The sequence below is a fragment of the Lissotriton vulgaris genome, chromosome 11 (genome assembly GCF_964263255.1).
Source record: "Lissotriton vulgaris chromosome 11, aLisVul1.2, whole genome shotgun sequence".
Lineage (NCBI taxonomy): Eukaryota > Metazoa > Chordata > Amphibia > Caudata > Salamandridae > Lissotriton > Lissotriton vulgaris.
In genome coordinates this window covers 482,778,347-482,796,099 of record NC_141699.1, presented here as the reverse complement: position 1 = coordinate 482,796,099, position 17,753 = coordinate 482,778,347, and the positions used below count along the sequence as shown (strand labels likewise).

The 17,753-nt window shown below is 49.7% G+C and overlaps 6 non-coding genes across 6 annotated transcripts; all 6 read left to right on the top strand.

Annotated features, from left to right (window-relative positions):
* Nucleotides 1-5,816: 5,816 nt before the first annotated feature.
* Nucleotides 5,817-5,898, top strand: TRNAS-CGA (transfer RNA serine (anticodon CGA)). Its single transcript has one exon. It is a non-coding gene; the product is annotated as a tRNA-Ser (tRNA).
* Nucleotides 5,899-6,444: 546 nt separating this feature from the next.
* TRNAS-CGA (transfer RNA serine (anticodon CGA)) lies at nt 6,445-6,526 on the top strand. The gene has a single exon. It is a non-coding gene; the product is annotated as a tRNA-Ser (tRNA).
* A 1,797-nt stretch (nt 6,527-8,323) lies between these two features.
* Nucleotides 8,324-8,405, top strand: TRNAS-CGA (transfer RNA serine (anticodon CGA)). Its single transcript has one exon. It is a non-coding gene; the product is annotated as a tRNA-Ser (tRNA).
* Nucleotides 8,406-15,406: 7,001 nt separating this feature from the next.
* Nucleotides 15,407-15,488, top strand: TRNAS-UGA (transfer RNA serine (anticodon UGA)). The gene has a single exon. It is a non-coding gene; the product is annotated as a tRNA-Ser (tRNA).
* Nucleotides 15,489-16,574: 1,086 nt separating this feature from the next.
* On the top strand, nt 16,575-16,656 carry TRNAS-CGA (transfer RNA serine (anticodon CGA)). Its single transcript has one exon. It is a non-coding gene; the product is annotated as a tRNA-Ser (tRNA).
* Nucleotides 16,657-17,197: 541 nt separating this feature from the next.
* Nucleotides 17,198-17,279, top strand: TRNAS-UGA (transfer RNA serine (anticodon UGA)). The gene has a single exon. It is a non-coding gene; the product is annotated as a tRNA-Ser (tRNA).
* Nucleotides 17,280-17,753: the final 474 nt, after the last annotated feature.

Genomic DNA, 17,753 nt, shown 5'->3' with positions numbered 1-17,753 from the left:
GGTCTTTGGGTGCTAATTAATTGAAAAAGGCTTGCGATTTAAAGTGAATAATTAGCTTGTAAATTATTGTAAATAACGTTTTAATGAATTAGGAGTATTCAACACTAAATAACAAACTAACAACAAACGTCACATCAGACATGTATAATCTAGGCCTGTAAAAACGCAAAGGATATTTTTCTTCTTCCCTTTTACATTTTCTGTGTGTTCTTAAAAATCTGAGCTGGCTCTACATGCCCCACAGTTCAATGGAGTGTAGACACAAAACATGGAGGTGCACTACCATTTTTAGACTTCACCTGCATAGCTCTTACGCTGTTCTTGAGAAATCTATTGTTTCTAATATAAACTTACATCCCACCTCCTCTCTTTTCTGTGCGTGCCACTTACCTTTCCTCCATTTCTATTGGCTGTAGCAGATTTTCCTGCATTTACCCATGCTTGTTCCTCGTCCCCTTCTCTTATCAGTTTCCCGCCGCCAAAATACTGTTAAAATCTGCTTTGGTGGAACTATATTTTCATAAAGTTTTGCCTTTTAATCTTGCAGCATATTTATATAACCATTTATCACCCAGGGAGATTAGGTGATTTGCATGGAATCACAGAATGTTGCGCAGCGCCGCAGAGACTCGAACCGGGATCACCAGCTCGCGAGTCAGCAGCCATGGATGCTGCTCCATGTCCTCTCCACTCCCGTGTTCCTTCTCCTTCCCCAGTTTCAGCATGGAGACATTCAAATATCCCTTTTATCCACTGTTTTTAGGTCTCGTAGCGAAAACACAGCGCGTCAGCGCTGTGTCTCGCTAGAGATCTATTGTTAGCTACTGTGCTTCCCAGGAGACAGTCCCGGCCGCGCGCATCGCCTTGGAGCCGATTTGAAACTGGAACGCGCGCTGTGGCCAGGCGCTGTCTCCTGGGAAGCTCAAGCACCACACACGCATGCGCATACATACACACAAGCGCCCATGCACGCACGCACACACACAAGTGCACCGAGGCCCCCCCTCCCCCGCCGTCACCGTCGCACACATACATATACATACACACACGAGCATACACGCGCACACACACACACGTGCACCAAGCCCCCCCAGCCTTTTGGAACTTACCTGGCCAATGTCGGGGACTCTTCTCTCAGCACGCGGCGCCCAACCTCCTGCTAGCGCGGCCCCGGGGCTCCACACCGCTCACAGGAGCCCCGGGCCGCGAGACACATTGACTTCGCCTGCCTCCGCCTGCCTCCTCTTCCGGTCTGGACGTGGCCCCGCCCCCGTCACAGGCGACTGTGCCTGACTTCCGGGGCGGCCTCGGCGGGATTCCGGGTTGTACGGAGAGGTTTTCTGTTTGGTAGGTGTTTGTATCTATCTGATTGTATTTTTAGGTCTCGTAGCGACATGCATGTGTGGGTCTCGCTAGAGATCTAAAAATACAATCAGATAGGAAGCAGAGATAATGTAATTGGAGAAAACGAGGCTTGGCTGCAGGGTGGGTCTGTCTCACCAGCGCTACATAAGGCAGCATCGAGTCTTTTATACATTGAGAAACTCCCGCTAAAACAATTGGCTTGCGCAATAAAATCTTATGACTTGAATGTGTTTATTTATTCTGCTGACAAGGTGTCCTCTATTGCGTGTAAATAAAGGTGTGTCTACAGTTTTAGAGTCCACGCGCCAAGACTAGAATTATTATATTTCCGATTGTTTCTAGCCGGGCGCGTCACCTCAGAGCACACCATAAAAGACGGCACAAAACAGTCAGAGTACAAATTTCATCATCAGCGGATTCAAGTGTAAGGCGTGGCCGCCTGGTCCATCAGGTAGGTGCGGCCCGTATGTCACTTGGTGCGTGCTCCCGGAGGAGTGCGTTCCATCCGGTTAAAGATATGTCCGTGACGTCGGCCTTCGCAATCTGTGGGTGGGTGGCTGCACCTGTGTACCTTCTTAGAAGCCGCTGTCAGCGTGCGCGCGTAAAGCGTAATGTGGGAAGCGGAAGTGGTATCACGTTCAGTGCTGCGTCTTCCAAGCAGAATACTTGCTGCTACATGCAGAAAGGAGCCAATGCATTTCCCTTCTGGGGAACAGGGGGTGAAGTCCTCCGTGCCAGCTGTGAATTTATCACAATGTCACATTCTCCTACGTATTTCTAATTTATGTTGTGCAACCTCTTAGTTGGTTGTCATATCGCAGGATTTCATGTCTGGCAGGCTCAAAGAAGCCCTGGCTTTTTGGCCAGCGGCCATTTCATGCTGAAATGTGTAAAGCTGCACGATAGTATGCAAAGTTAGACTTGCAAGCTGAAGAATGCAAAAATGCAAATGCCTAGAAGCCAGGGCTGTCTTAATCTTAAGGGGCTACAAATGAAATGGGACCACTTGGCATCTGATTGCATTTTGACATGTGTGGTTTTAATTTTCCCATACTTAACACGTTTTTAAAAATGCAAACAAAAAGTGGTGACTAAAGATGTTGTAGGACTGTTCCAGTGCTTCATTGGTAATTAAAAGAAAAACGAAGGTCCCCAAAATTCTTTTGAGGCTTGAATAAGAAGCAATTGCCTCAAGTTACCGCCTCCGCTGGAGGACCCAAACACCTCTGCTAAATGAGGAACTACAAGAGAGATCAAACCCAGAGTTACCCATTTCCTGGTAATTCTTCATTTCTTGGTGGACTTTCAGGATCCAACTTGTAATGGGCTTGTTTATCCCCACCACTGCCTGTATGCCTAGCCCAGGTATCGGTAACACCACAGAGCTGCCTATACATGCTTTTTTCTAACTCTTGAGGGAGAACTTCAGCTGGGGTGGGGAGGGGGGGTCGGGTCGAAAATCTAGGCCATTTAGCAGACCACTCATAATGAGAGCTTAAGAAATGAGGAATTCCCACAGGAATCAGTGAATCTGGTTGTCTTTTCCATGGTAAATTCTCATTTTGGTTGGACTTTCACCAGGCTTGTTGGCTCCTTTTTAGCAACTCAAAACTCTGGGTGACCTATAAACGTGATTCAAATGAAGCCGGTACCAGCCCCTTAGGAATTAAGAGGCCTCTTATACTGAGGACCTTTGTTTGGAGTCTGCCACCCTTGAATGTAGCAGTCATAGCAGACAATAAAAACCACAACGGAGGTTTTCAGTATTTATAGGGTGTGGTAATTACTCGGGGACACCACCACTTCACTCGGTGACACCACCACACCACTCTGGGTCACCACCACATCACTCAGGGGCACCACTCGTCACTCAGGGACACCACCACATCACTCGGGGGCATCACTCGGGGACACCACCACATCACTCTGGGACACCACCACATCACTCTGGGACACCACCACATCACTCTGGGACACCACCACATCACTCTGGGACACCACCACATCACTCGGGGACACGACCCACTTCACCCTTCCACCAACTCAATTACAATAACTTTTATTTAAGTATTAAAAAAACGAAAAGCCATTGTTATTTGTAATATCAATACATCTAAGTCCTGTAAATACAACTCATATTGCATTACAAATGCTATAGGTGTCACATTTGCAAATGTTATAGCTATTGGCATTGTCATACACAATGCCAATAACTCAAACTTTAATGCTGCGAGACCTATTGCATTGCAAATGCTTGTTTTATGAAGCGTGTCTTGTTTAAGCTTTTGGACACTTTCTGAGTACACTTAAGGGCCCGTTGCCACCGCCGTAATATAGGGAAACGAGGATAGAAATGTGCAGTGATTGATTACCACTCATCGGTGCCCTGTCTCTCACTTTGAGTTATGCGTATTGCTATTTTTATTAATTGTATGAAAGCATGCAAAATAAGTGAGGACAACAGGGCACTGCTGGTACGTGCCCAGTCCTTCTGTTACTTTATTTTTTAGATCTCGAGCTGACATGAGTAGCGCATGGCTCGTATACGACAACAGTGACATCATACTCACGCAGCTGCGATGGCCGAGTGGTTAAGGCGGTGGACTTGAAATCCAATGGGGTTTCCCCGCGTAGGTTCGAATTCTGCTTGCAGCGGCATGAGATTTTGCATGAACACCATTTGGGTTAGTTAAGTAAATGTTCACTTCTCATTACGCAATCCTCATCAAGTCACAGAGTTAAACTGCAAAAACTCAAACTTGATGTAAACATTGAGACAATTTCCACACCCAGGAAGTGTTTTAGAGAGCAGGTGGCTCGGAAGGGTTCGTAGTCTGGACCTGTCCTGCCTGATCTAGACAAGTCATGAAAAGAGTACTTTTTTTTATGAAGCGTGTCTTGTTTAAGCTTTTGGACACTTTCTGAGTACACTTAAGGGCCCGTTGCCACCGCCGTAATATAGGGAAACGAGGATAGAAATGTGCAGTGATTGATTACCACTCATCTGTGCCCTTTCACTCACTTTGAGTGATGCATGTTGCTATTTTTATTAATTGTATGAAAGCATGCAAAATAAGTGAGGACAACAGGGCACTGCTGGTATGTGCCCCGTCCTTCCGTTACTTTAGTTTTTTAGGTCTCGGCCTGACATGAGTAGCGCATGGCTCGTATACGACAACAGTGACATCATACTCATGCAGCTGCGATGGCCGAGTGGTTAAGGCGTTAGACTTGAAATCCAATGGGGTTTCCCCGCGTATGTTCGAATCCTGCTTGCAGCTGCATGAGATTTTGCATGAACACCATTTGGTTTAGTTAAGTAAATGTTCACTTCTCATTACGCAATCCTCATTAAGTCACAGAGTTAAACTGCAAAAACTCAAACTAGATGTAAACATTGAGACAATTTCCACACCCAGGAAGTGTTGTAGAGAGCAGGTGGCTCGGAAGGGTTCGTAGTCTGGACCTGTCCTGCCTGATCTAGACAAGTCATGAAAAGAGTACTTTTTTTATGAAGCGTGTCTTGTTTAAGCTTTTGGACTCTTTCTGAGTACACTTAAGCGTCCGTTGCCACCGACGTAATATAGGGAAACGAGGATAGAAATGTGCAGTGATTGATTACCGCTCATCTGTGCCCTGTCACTCACTTTGAGTGATGCGTATTGCTATTTTTATTAATTGTATGAAAGCATGCAAAATAAGTGAGGACGACAGGGCACTGCTGGTACGTGCCCCGTCCTTCTGTTACTTTATTTTTTATGTCTCGGCCTGACGTGAGTAGTGCATGGCTCGTATACGACAACTGTGACATCATACTCACGCAGCTGCGATGGCCGAGTGGTTAAGGCGTTGGACTTGAAATCCAATGGGGTGTCCCCGCGTAGGTACGAATCCTGCTAGCAGCGTCATGAGATTTTGCATGAACACCATTTGGTTTAGTTAAGTAAATGTTCACTTCTTGTTACGCAATCCTCATCAAGTCACAGAGTTAAACGGCAAAAACTCAAACTAGATGTAAACATTGAGACAATTTCCACACCCAGGAAGTGTTTTAGAGAGCAGGTGCCTCGGAAGGGTTCGTAGTCTGGACCTGTCCTGCATGATCTAGACAAGTCACGAAAAGAGTAATTATTTTTTTTATGAAGCGTGTCTTGTTTAGGCTTTTGGACTCTTTCTTAGTACACTTAAGGGCACGTTACCACCGCCGTAATATAGGGAAAAGAGGGTAGAAATGCGCAGTGATTGATTACCGCTCATCTGTGCCCTGTCACTCACTTTGAGTGATGCTTGTTGCTATTTTTATTAATTGTATGAAAGCATTCAAAATAAGTGGGGGATACAGGGCACTGCTGGTACGTGCCCAGTCCTGCCGTTACTTTAATTTTTAGGTCTCGGCATGACGTGAGCAGCGTATGGCTCGTATACGACAACAGTGACATCATACTCATGCAGCTGCGATGGCCGAGTGGTTAAGGCGTTGGACTCGAAATCCAATGGGGTTTCCCTGCGCAGGTTCGAATCCTGCTTGCAGCGTAGTGTGATTTTGCATGAACACCATTTAGTTTAGTTAAGTAAATGTTCACTTCTCGTTACGCAATCCTCATCAAGTCACAGAGTTAAATGGAAAAAACTAAAACTAGATGTAAACATTGAGACAATTTCCACACCCAGGAAGTGTTTTAGAGAGCAGGTGCCTCGGAAGGGTTCGTAGTCTGGACCTGTCCTGCATGATCTAGACAAGTCACGAAAAGAGTAATTATTTTTTTTATGAAGCGTGTCTTGTTTAGGCTTTTGGACTCTTTCTTAGTACACTTAAGGGCACGTTACCACCGCCGTAATATAGGGAAAAGAGGGTAGAAATGCGCAGTGATTGATTACCGCTCATCTGTGCCCTGTCACTCACTTTGAGTGATGCTTGTTGCTATTTTTATTAATTGTATGAAAGCATTCAAAATAAGTGGGGGATACAGGGCACTGCTGGTACGTGCCCAGTCCTGCCGTTACTTTAATTTTTAGGTCTCGGCATGACGTGAGCAGCGTATGGCTCGTATACGACAACAGTGACATCATACTCATGCAGCTGCGATGGCCGAGTGGTTAAGGCGTTGGACTCGAAATCCAATGGGGTTTCCCTGCGCAGGTTCGAATCCTGCTTGCAGCGTAGTGTGATTTTGCATGAACACCATTTAGTTTAGTTAAGTAAATGTTCACTTCTCGTTACGCAATCCTCATCAAGTCACAGAGTTAAATGGAAAAAACTAAAACTAGATGTAAACATTGAGACAATTTACACACCCAGGAAGTGTTTTAGAGAGCTGGTGGCTCGGAAGGGTTTGTAGTCTGGACCTGTCCTGCCTGATCTAGACAAGTCATGAAAAGAGTACTTTTTTTTATGATGCATGTCTTGTTTAGGCTTTTGGCCTCTTTCTTAGTACACTTAAGGGCCCGTTACTACCGCCGTAATATAGGGAAAAGTGGGTAGAAACATGCAGTGATTGATTACCACTCATCTGTGCCCTTTCACTCACTTTGAGTGATGCATGTTGCTATTTTTATTAATTGTATGAAAGCATGCAAAATAAGTGAGGACAACAGGGCACTGCTGGTATGTGCCCCGTCCTTCCGTTACTTTCGTTTTTTAGGTCTCGACCTGACATGAGTAGCGCATGGCTCGTATACGACTACAGTGACATCATACTCACGCAGCTGCGATGGCCGAGTGGTTAAGGCGTTAGACTTGAAATCCAATGGGGTTTCCCCGCGTATGTTCGAATCCTGCTTGCAGCTGCATGAGATTTTGCATGAACACCATTTGGTTTAGTTAAGTAAATGTTCACTTCTCATTACGCAATCCTCATTAAGTCACAGAGTTAAACTGCAAAAACTCAAACTAGATGTAAACATTGAGACAATTTCCACACCCAGGAAGTGTTGTAGAGAGCAGGTGGCTCGGAAGGGTTCGTAGTCTGGACCTGTCCTGCCTGATCTAGACAAGTCATGAAAAGAGTACTTTTTTTTATGAAGCGTGTCTTGTTTAAGCTTTTGGACTCTTTCTGAGTACACTTAAGGGTCCGTTGCCACTGACGTAATATAGGGAAATGAGGATAGGAATGTGCAGTGATTGATTACCGCTCATCTGTGCCCTGTCACTCACTTTGAGTGATGCGTATTGCTATTTTTATCAATTGTATGAAAGCATGCAAAATAAGTGAGGACGACAGGGCACTGCTGGTACGTGCCCCGTCCTTCTGTTACTTTATTTTTTATGTCTCGGCCTGACGTGAGTAGTGCATGGCTCGTATACGACAACTGTGACATCATACTCACGCAGCTGCGATGGCCGAGTGGTTAAGGCGTTGGACTTGAAATCCAATGGGGTGTCCCCGCGTAGGTACGAATCCTGCTAGCAGCGTCATGAGATTTTGCATGAACACCATTTGGTTTAGTTAAGTAAATGTTCACTTCTTGTTACGCAATCCTCATCAAGTCACAGAGTTAAACTGCAAAAACTCAAACTAGATGTGAACATTGAGACAATTTCCACACCCAGGAAGTGTTTTAGAGAGCAGGTGCCTCGGAAGGGTTCGTAGTCTGGACCTGTCCTGCATGATCTAGACAAGTCACGAAAAGAGTAATTATTTTTTTTATGAAGCGTGTCTTGTTTAGGCTTTTGGACTCTTTCTTAGTACACTTAAGGGCCCGTTACCGCCTCTGTAATATAGGGAAAAGAGGGTAGAAATGCGCAGTAATTGATTACCGCTCATCTGTGCCCTGTCACTCACTTTGAGTGATGCTTGTTGCTATTTTTATTAGTTGTATGAAAGCATTCAAAATAAGTGGGGGATACAGGGCACTGCTGGTACGTGCCCCGTCCTTCCGTTACTTTAATTTTTAGGTCTCGGCCTGACGTGAGCAGCGTATGGCTCGTATACGACAACAGTGACATCATACTCACGCAGCTGCGATGGCCGAGTGGTTAAGGCATTGGACTCGAAATCCAATGGGGTTTCCCTGCGCAGGTTCGAATTCTGCTTGCAGCGTAGTGTGATTTTGCATGAACACCATTTAGTTTAGTTAAGTAAATGTTCACTTCTCGTTACACAATCCTCATCAAGTCACAGAGTTAAATGGAAAAAACTCAAACTAGATGTAAACATTGAAACAATTTCCACACCTAGGAAGTGTTTTAGAGAGCAGGTGGCTCGGAAGGGTTTGCAGTCTGGACCTTACCTGATCTAGACAAGTTACGAAATGAGTAATTTTTTTTATGAAGCGTGTCTTGTTTAGGCTTTTGGACTCTTTCTGAGTACACTTAAGGGCCCGTTGCCACCGCCGTAATATATGGAAACAAGGGTAGAAATGTGCAGTGATTGATTACCGCTCATCTGTGCCCTGTCACTCATTTTGAGTGATGCGTATTGCTATTTTTATTAATTGTATGAAAGTATGCAAAATAAGTGAGGACAACAGGGCACTGCTGGTATGTGCCTAGTCCTTCCGTTACTTTATTTTTTAGGTCTCGACCTGACATGAGTAGTGCATGGCTCGTATACGACAACAGTGACATCATACTCACGCAGCTGCGATGGCCGAGTGGTTAAGGCGTTGGACTTGAAATCCAATGGGGTTTCCCCGCGTAGGTTCGAATACTGCTTGCAGAGTCATGAGATTTTGCATGAACACCATTTGGTTTAGTTAAGTAAATGTTCACTTCTCGTTACGCAATCCTCATCAAGTCACAGAGTTAAACGGCAAAAACTCAAACTAGATGTAAACATTGAGACAATTTCCACACCCAGGAAGTGTTTTAGAGAGCAGGTGCCTCAGAAGGGTTCGTAATCTGAAAGAAACACGTTAGTGTTAGATTCCTTACCCTAGAATATCCCCAGGCGTCAGTCTGGATCCGGAAACTTTTGCGTAGCAGTACCCCTGCGCGTCGGTAGGCGTCGTCTGCAGGCGTCCCCTGCGGCTCCGCGTCCGTCGTCGGCGTCGTGCGCCGTGATGACGTCGCTGGAGTATATAGACGCCGCCTCCGCGCGCTGACGTCAGTTCTTCTTTTTTCCGCGCCAGTGGACGCAGATCTGAAGAGCAGTACTCCGGTCTTTTGACCAAGTTTTTTCGTTGTTATTTCTCTAATTGTGCCTGATAGGATGCCTGGGTTCAAGCACTGTGATGACTGTGAGCGCACGATGTCGGTCACAGACCATCACCGCCTCTGTCTCCGGTGTCTGGGCCCCGACCACGACGTGGACTCCTGTGTCGACTGCCGGGCCCTCACCAACAAGGCTAGGCGGGAGCGGTCCCGCAAGCTGCTGGAGCTCCGGGTGTCGGCCCCACGTCGGGACCGGGAGCGGTCCCGGTCCGGCCAGAGGTCGAGAGAGCGTTCGAGGGAGCGGTCGCGGAGCCGCGCCGAGCGTTCCGGAAGTCGACACCACTCGTCAGGCTCATCAGGTAAGAGGCACAAGAAGTCGGGGCGTCGTCATCGTACCCCCGACTCCCCCCGACGCTCGCGCGATGCGGCCGGGGGCTTGGGTGACCCCAACCCCGCGGCTCCGCGAGAGTCGCCGGCGCGGCCTGCCTCATACCCTCCGGTCCCTGGGCATGGCGCGACGCCTGAGGAGATCGAGGCGTTCCTCATGGCCATGAGGGCGCTCGCTTCTCCAACGGGGCCTACGGCGCCTTCGGGCCCAGTGCTACCGTCTGGGGGCCCTGGCGGTTCGGGTGTCCCTGCCTCGGCGCCGTCGGGTGCTCCGGCCCCGTCGCCGCCGACGGCTCCGACCCCGGCGCCGCAAGGGCCTTCGGGATCGGCGCCGGCTGGTCTTCCGGCCTCCCCGGCGCCGTTACCATCGGGGTTACCCCCGACGCCGCCCCCGCGCGGCGCCGGTTCTCCGGTGCTGGCTCCGGCCGGCGGCGGGGTTCCGGCGCCGGCTCCGGGCGGCGCCGTCCCCTTACCTTCACCGACGCCGGACGCGGCGCCGGACGGGCGTCGCTCGACGCCGGTCCCGGCGCCGATGGGGCCCATGAACCCCGAGGAGCCGGTCTACATCGTTGACTCCGAATACGGAGAAGATGAAGAGTTCGGTGAAGGTTGGGAGGGGTCCGAGGACCCTCTGTCACGCGAGTGCCAGTATGACCCGGACTGGACAGGTGACTTGGGGGATGCCAGTGGTCTGGACGACTCTCCTAACCCTGGTTTGATCTCTCCTCCTTCCGTGGCATCGGTGGAGGGAGCTGCCTATTCTGTGGTGCTGATGAGGGCTGCCAAGGCCTTACACCTTGAGCTCCCCGTCGCGGCCGTGAGGCCTAACATCCTCACCGAGGTCTTCAAACCGCAGTCATGCCCACAGGAGCCACTGCTGCCGTTTAATGAAGCCTTGTCAGACGTTCTGTTGGGCACGTGGTCCAGGCCCGCTTCAGGTGCGCCTGTTGATCGGAACGTGGCCAGGCGCCACCGTCCTTGTCCGGACGACCCCAAGTTCCTGTCTACCCACCCCACCCCTGAGAGTCTGGTGATCCAGGCCTCGACCTCCCAGTCTGCATTCCCGTCGGCCCCGCCCGACCGGGAATCCAAGAGGTATGACCAATTTGGCAAGAAGGTCTTCTCGTCCATTAGTTTGGGCCTGCGGTCTTGCAACACCGCTTGCCTCTTGGGCCGCTACACCCACTCTGTGTGGGATACGGTCGCGGAACTGCTGCCAGAATGCCCCATGGAGGTGCGGGCAAAACTCGGTCAAGCTGTGGCTGAGGGCCGGGATGCAGCGAAATATTCGATACTGTGTGGTCTTGATACGACCGACTCGCTGGGCAGGGCTATGTCAACGACGGTGGCGATTCGTCGCCACGCCTGGCTGAGATCCGCCAATTTTTCGGCTGATGTCCAGAATACCTTGATGGACATGCCGTTTGATGGCTGTCACCTGTTCGGTGACAAGGCGGACCACGCGCTGGAACGCTTCAAGGACTCCAGGGTCACAGCCAAGTCCTTGGGTCTCTCGACCCAGCGTCAGCAAACGGGTTCGTTTCGTCCCTTTCGTGGCCAAGGAAGGGACGCCCCCACACGTGCTGCCAGCCACGTGCCGCAACAATCCTTTCAACGCGGTGGCGGCCGTGGAAACCGCCGTGGTGGCGGTCGGGGACAACGGCGGGGTCAGACCACACCTTCCCCCGCAGCATCTACCCCTAAATCCTCCTAGTCCTTGCTTTTGGCCCCATGTGACGTCAGTGGGTGGCAGGGTTCGCCATCACCACGCTCACTGGCGCACGATCACTTCGGACAGGTGGGTGCTGCAAATCGTCCGAAGGGGCTACTCCCTCCCCTTCGAGACCTCTCCTACAGCCATGCCACCGCAGAACCACGGTGTGTCGGGGGACCACTTGACACTTCTGCAGGAGGAAGTTACGGCCCTCTTGGCCAAGGGGGCCATCGAGCGCGTTCCTGGGCCAGAAGTAGGGCGTGGTTGCTATTCCCACTACTTTCTGGTGCCCAAGAAGGACAAGGGGGGCCTACGTCCTATCTTGGATCTAAGGAACGTCAACGGCTTCCTCCGGAAGGAGAAGTTCAAGATGTTGACGTTAGCTCAGGTCTTGGCTGCTCTAGACCCACAAGACTGGATGGTAGCGTTGGACTTGCAGGACGCCTATTTTCACATTCCCGTCCTGCCGGCCCACCGGTGTTACCTGCGGTTCACGGTAGGCCTGGAGCACTTTCAGTTTATCGTGCTCCCCTTCGGCCTTACCAGCGCCCCACGGGTGTTCACAAAGGTGATGGCGGTGGTCGCAGCCCATCTGCGCAGGTTGGGGGTTTCAGTCTTCCCCTACCTAGACGACTGGTTGTTGAAGGCGGGCTCGCCCCAGACAGTCGTCCACCACCTTCAGATGACGGCAGACCTCTTGCACGACCTGGGGTTCTCCATCAATGTGCCGAAATCACACCTGTGTCCCTCTCAAAAGCTCCTTTTCATCGGAGTGGTTCTGGACTCAGCGCAGTTTCGGGTTTATCCCCCGGAACGGCGGGTTCGGGATATTCAGGCTTTGATTCCCATCTTTCAGCCGCTATCCCGAGTTTCGGTCAGGTTGACGCTGCGGCTGCTGGGACTGATGGCTTCCTGCATCCTTCTGGTGCATCACGCCCGGTGGCGGATGCGGGCTCTGCAGTGGGACCTGAAGTTTCAGTGGGCACAGCATCAGGGCAACTTGTCCGACCACGTCTTGATCTCGGAGGGCACTGCGAGACAACTGCAGTGGTGGCTTACGGACCGCGATTGGGTCAGGGGCAAGTCCCTCTCCCTTCCCCAACCGGAGCACGTTGTCATGACGGACGCGTCCCTCCAGGGCTGGGGTGGCCACTTGGGAGAGGCAGAGATCAGAGGCATCTGGTCTCCGGCGGAGTCCCGGCTCCATATCAACCTGTTGGAGCTGCGGGCGATTCGTCTGGCACTGAAGGCATTCCTCCCCTTTGTCAACGGGAGTGTAGTGCAGGTGTTCACCGACAACACCACCGCCATGTGGTACTGCAACAAACAGGGCGGAGTGGGGTCGTGGACCCTTTGCCAGGAGGCTCTGCGCCTCTGGCAATGGCTGGAACGTCAGGGCGTGACTCTGACGGTTCAACACCTGGCAGGTTCCCTGAATGCCAGGGCGGACGAACTCAGCCGTCGGTGCTCGATGGATCACGAATGGCGTCTGAACTCGGACGTGGCGCAAGGCATCTTTCTGCAATGGGGAGAGCCTTGGTTAGATCTATTCGCCACAGAAGAGAACGCGCAATGTCATCAGTTCTGCGCGTTGGAGTTTCCAAGACGGCACTCGCACGGCGACGCCTTTCGGCGCGAGTGGAGTTGCGGTCTGTTATACGCCTTTCCGCCTATACCACTTCTGCCCAGAGTGCTGAAGAAGATCAGGCGCGACCGGGCCCAAGTTATCCTTGTGGCTCCGGACTGGGCTCGAAGATACTGGTATCCCGAGCTACTCAGCATGTCAGTCGGTCCCCCGATCCGCCTGCCCCTTCAGGAGGACCTTCTGTCGCAGCAGCAGGGGACAGTCCTCCACCCGAACCTGTCCAGTCTCCACCTCCATGCTTGGAGATTGAGCGGCGGCAGTTGAGGCCATTTGACTTGCCTCCTGAAGTCTGTGATGTTATTCTGGCAGCCAGGCGTTCCTCCACTAAGTCGGTATACGCCTGTCGGTGGAACAGATTTGTGGCATGGTGCACAGCAAAGGCTGTGGATCCTCTTTCTGCCCCTCTTTCGGAGGTTCTTCTGTTTCTTCTTTCTCTTGCCCAGCAGGGCTCTGCTCTGGGCACTATCAAGGGCTACCTTTCTGCCCTTTCAGCCTTTTTGAGGCTTCCTGATCAGCCTTCTTTGTTCAAATCCCCGATTGTAACTCGATTCTTGAAAGGCATCACTCACATGTTTCCACCTGTTCCGTTTGTGATGCCTCAGTGGGATTTGAACCTGGTTCTAACTTTCCTGATGTGTGCTCCCTTTGAGCCCCTTCATTCTTGCCCTCTCCGTCTCCTGACTTTAAAGACAGCTTTCCTGGTTGCCATCACCTCTGCCAGGAGGGTGAGTGAGCTCCAGGCTCTTTCTGTCCAGCCTCCTTTCCTGTCCATTCATCCTGACAAGGTGGTTCTGAGGACTACACCTTCTTTCCTGCCCAAGGTTGTTTCGGCCTTTCACATCGGGCAGTCCATCACCCTCCCTTCCTTCTTCCCGCCTCCGCATCCTTCAAAGGATGAAGAGCGGCTCCATCGTCTGGACCCAAAACGTGCGCTTTCATTTTACATGGATCGCACTCGCCAGTTCCGGGTGGATGACCAACTGTTTGTTGGCTACGTGGGTGCGAAGAAGGGACGGGCGGTTTGTAAACGAACCATCTCTCGATGGGTCGTCCTCTGCATCAAAGCGTGCTACTCTTTGGCTCGGAAGGAGCCTCCTGTTGGGCTGAGGGCCCATTCCACTCGGGCCACGGCCTACTGCCCTGGGCCGGGGAGTCCCCTTGCAGGACATTTGCCAGGCGGCTACGTGGGCCTCGCTGCACACCTTTGCGAGGCACTACTGCCTGGACAGTCAAGTCCGGAGGGATGGCTTCTTTGGCCGTTCTGTCCTCCAGGACTTTCTGGTGTAGTTTTGTATTGGTTCGCAGACCCACCACCGGGGTTGGTATTGCTGGGGTATGTATTCTAAGGTAAGGAATCTAACACTAACGTGTTTCTTTCAGATGAACAAGTTACTTACCTTCGGTAACGATATATCTGTAAGAAACATTAGTTAGTGTTAGATTCCTTACCGAACCCACCCATCCTCCCCGTTCTGCGAACTGATACCTAGGGTTAAGGTCATCCCTTTCAGGGCCCTAGTTTTACATGGCACCAGTGTTGGTTCTCTCATGGCTCTGCGTCTCCTGGCGCGGAAAAGCTGTGTGCAAAGAACTGACGTCAGCGCGCGGAGGCGGCGTCTATATACTCCAGCGACGTCATCACGGCGCACGACGCCGACAACGGACGCGGAGCCGCAGGGGACGCCTGCAGACGACGCCTACCGACGCGCAGGGGTACTGCTACGCAAAAGTTTCCAGATCCAGACTGATGCCTGGGGATATTCTAAGGTAAGGAATCTAACACTAACTAATGTTTCTTACAGATATATCGTTACCGAAGGTAAGTAACTTGTTCGTCTGGACCTGTCCTGCATGATCTAGACAAGTCACGAAAAGAGTAATTATTTTTTTTATGAAGCGTGTCTTGTTTAGGCTTTTGGACTCTTTCTGAGTATACTTAAGGGCCCGTTGCCACCGCCGTAATATATGGCAACAAGGGTAGAAATGTGCAGTGATTGATTACCGCTCATCTGTGCCCTGTCACTCATTTTGAGTGATGCATATTGCTATTTTTATTAATTGTATGAAAGTATGCGAAATAAGTGAGGACAACAGGGCACTGCTGGTATGTGCCCAGTCCTTCCGTTACTTTATTTTTTAGGTCTCGACCTGACATGAGTAGCGCATGGCTCGTATACGACAACAGTGACATCTTACTCACGCAGCTGCGATGGCCGAGTGGTTAAGGCGTTGGACTTGAAATCCAATGGGGTTTCCCCGCGTAGGTTCGAATCCTGCTTGCAGCGGCATGAGATTTTGCATGAACACCATTTGGGTTAGTTAAGTAAATGTTCACTTCTCATTACGCAATCCTCATCAGGTCACAGAGTTAAACTGCAAAAACTCAAACTAGATGTAAACATTGAGACAATTTCCACACCCAGGAAGTGTTTTAGAGAGCAGGTGGCTCGGAAGGGTTCGTAGTCTGGACCTGTCCTGCCTGATCTAGACAAGTCATGAAAAGAGTACTTTTTTTTATGAAGCGTGTCTTGTTTAAGCTTTTGGACACTTTCTGAGTACACTTAAGGGCCCGTTGCCACCGCCGTAATATAGGGAAACGAGGATAGAAATGTGCAGTGATTGATTACCACTCATCGGTGCCCTGTCTCTCACTTTGAGTTATGCGTATTGCTATTTTTATTAATTGTATGAAAGCATGCAAAATAAGTGAGGACAACAGGGCACTGCTGGTACGTGCCCAGTCCTTCTGTTACTTTATTTTTTAGATCTCGAGCTGACATGAGTAGCGCATGGCTCGTATACGACAACAGTGACATCATACTCACGCAGCTGCGATGGCCGAGTGGTTAAGGCGGTGGACTTGAAATCCAATGGGGTTTCCCCGCGTAGGTTCGAATTCTGCTTGCAGCGGCATGAGATTTTGCATGAACACCATTTGGGTTAGTTAAGTAAATGTTCACTTCTCATTACGCAATCCTCATCAAGTCACAGAGTTAAACTGCAAAAACTCAAACTTGATGTAAACATTGAGACAAGTCATGAAAAGAGTACTTTTTTTTATGAAGCGTGTCTTGTTTAAGCTTTTGGACACTTTCTGAGTACACTTAAGGGCCCGTTGCCACCGCCGTAATATAGGGAAACGAGGATAGAAATGTGCAGTGATTGATTACCACTCATCTGTGCCCTTTCACTCACTTTGAGTGATGCATTTTGCTATTTTTATTAATTGTATGAAAGCATGCAAAATAAGTGAGGACAACAGGGCACTGCTGGTACGTGCCCCGTCCTTCCGTTACTTTATTTTTTTGGTCTCTGCCTGACATGAGCAGAGCATGGCTCGTATACGACAACTGTGACATCATACTCATGCAGCTGCGATGGCCGAGTGGTTAAGGCGTTGGACTCGAAATCCAATGGGGTTTCCCTGCGCAGGTTTGAATCCTGCTTGCAGCGTAGTGTGATTTTGCACGAACACCATTTGGTTTAGTTAAGGAAATGTTCACTTCTCGTTACGCAATCCTCATCAAGTCACAGAGTTAAATGGAAAAAACTCAAACTAGATGTAAACATTGAGACAATTTCCACACCCAGGAAGTGTTTTAGAGAGCTGGTGTCTCGGAAGGGTTTGTAGTCTGGGCCTGTCCTGCCTGATCTAGACAAGTCATGAAAAGAGTACTTTTTTATGATGCATGTCTTGTTTAGGCTTTTGGACTCTTTCTTAGTACACTTAAGGGCCCGTTACCACCGCCGTAATATAGGGAAATGTGGGTAGAAACATGCAGTGATTGATTACCACTCATCTGTGCCCTTTCACTCACTTTGAGTGATGCATGTTGCTATTTTTATTAATTGTATGAAAGCATGCAAAATAAGTGAGGACAACAAGGCACTGCTGGTACGTGCCCCGTCCTTCCGTTACTTTATTTTTTTGGTCTCCGCCTGACATGAGCAGAGCATGGATCGTATACGACAACAGTGACATCATACTCATGCAGCTGCGATGGCCGAGTGGTTAAGGCGTTGGACTTGAAATCCAATCGGGTTTCCCTACGTAGGTTCGAATCCTGCTTGCAGCGGCATGAGATTTTGCATGAACACCATTTGGTTAAGTTAAGTAAATGTTCACTTCTCATTACGCAATCCTCATCAAGTCACAGAGTTAAACGGCAAAAACTCAAACTAGATGTAAACATTGAGACGATTTCCACACCCAGGAAGTGTTTTAGAGAGCAGGTGCCTCGGAAGGGTTCGTAGTCTGGACCTGTCCTGCATGATCTAGACAAGTCACGAAAAGAGTAATTATTTTTTTTATGAAGCGTGTCTTGTTTAGGCTTTTGGACTCTTTCTTAGTACACTTAAGGGCCCGTTACCACCGCCGTAATATAGGGAAAAGAGGGTAGAAATGCGCAGTGATTGATTACCGCTCATCTGTGCCCTGTCACTCACTTTCAGTGATGCTTGTTGCTATTTTTATTAATTGTATGAAAGCATTCAAAATAAGTGGGGGATACAGGGCACTGCTGGTACGTGCCCCGTCCTGCCGTTACTTT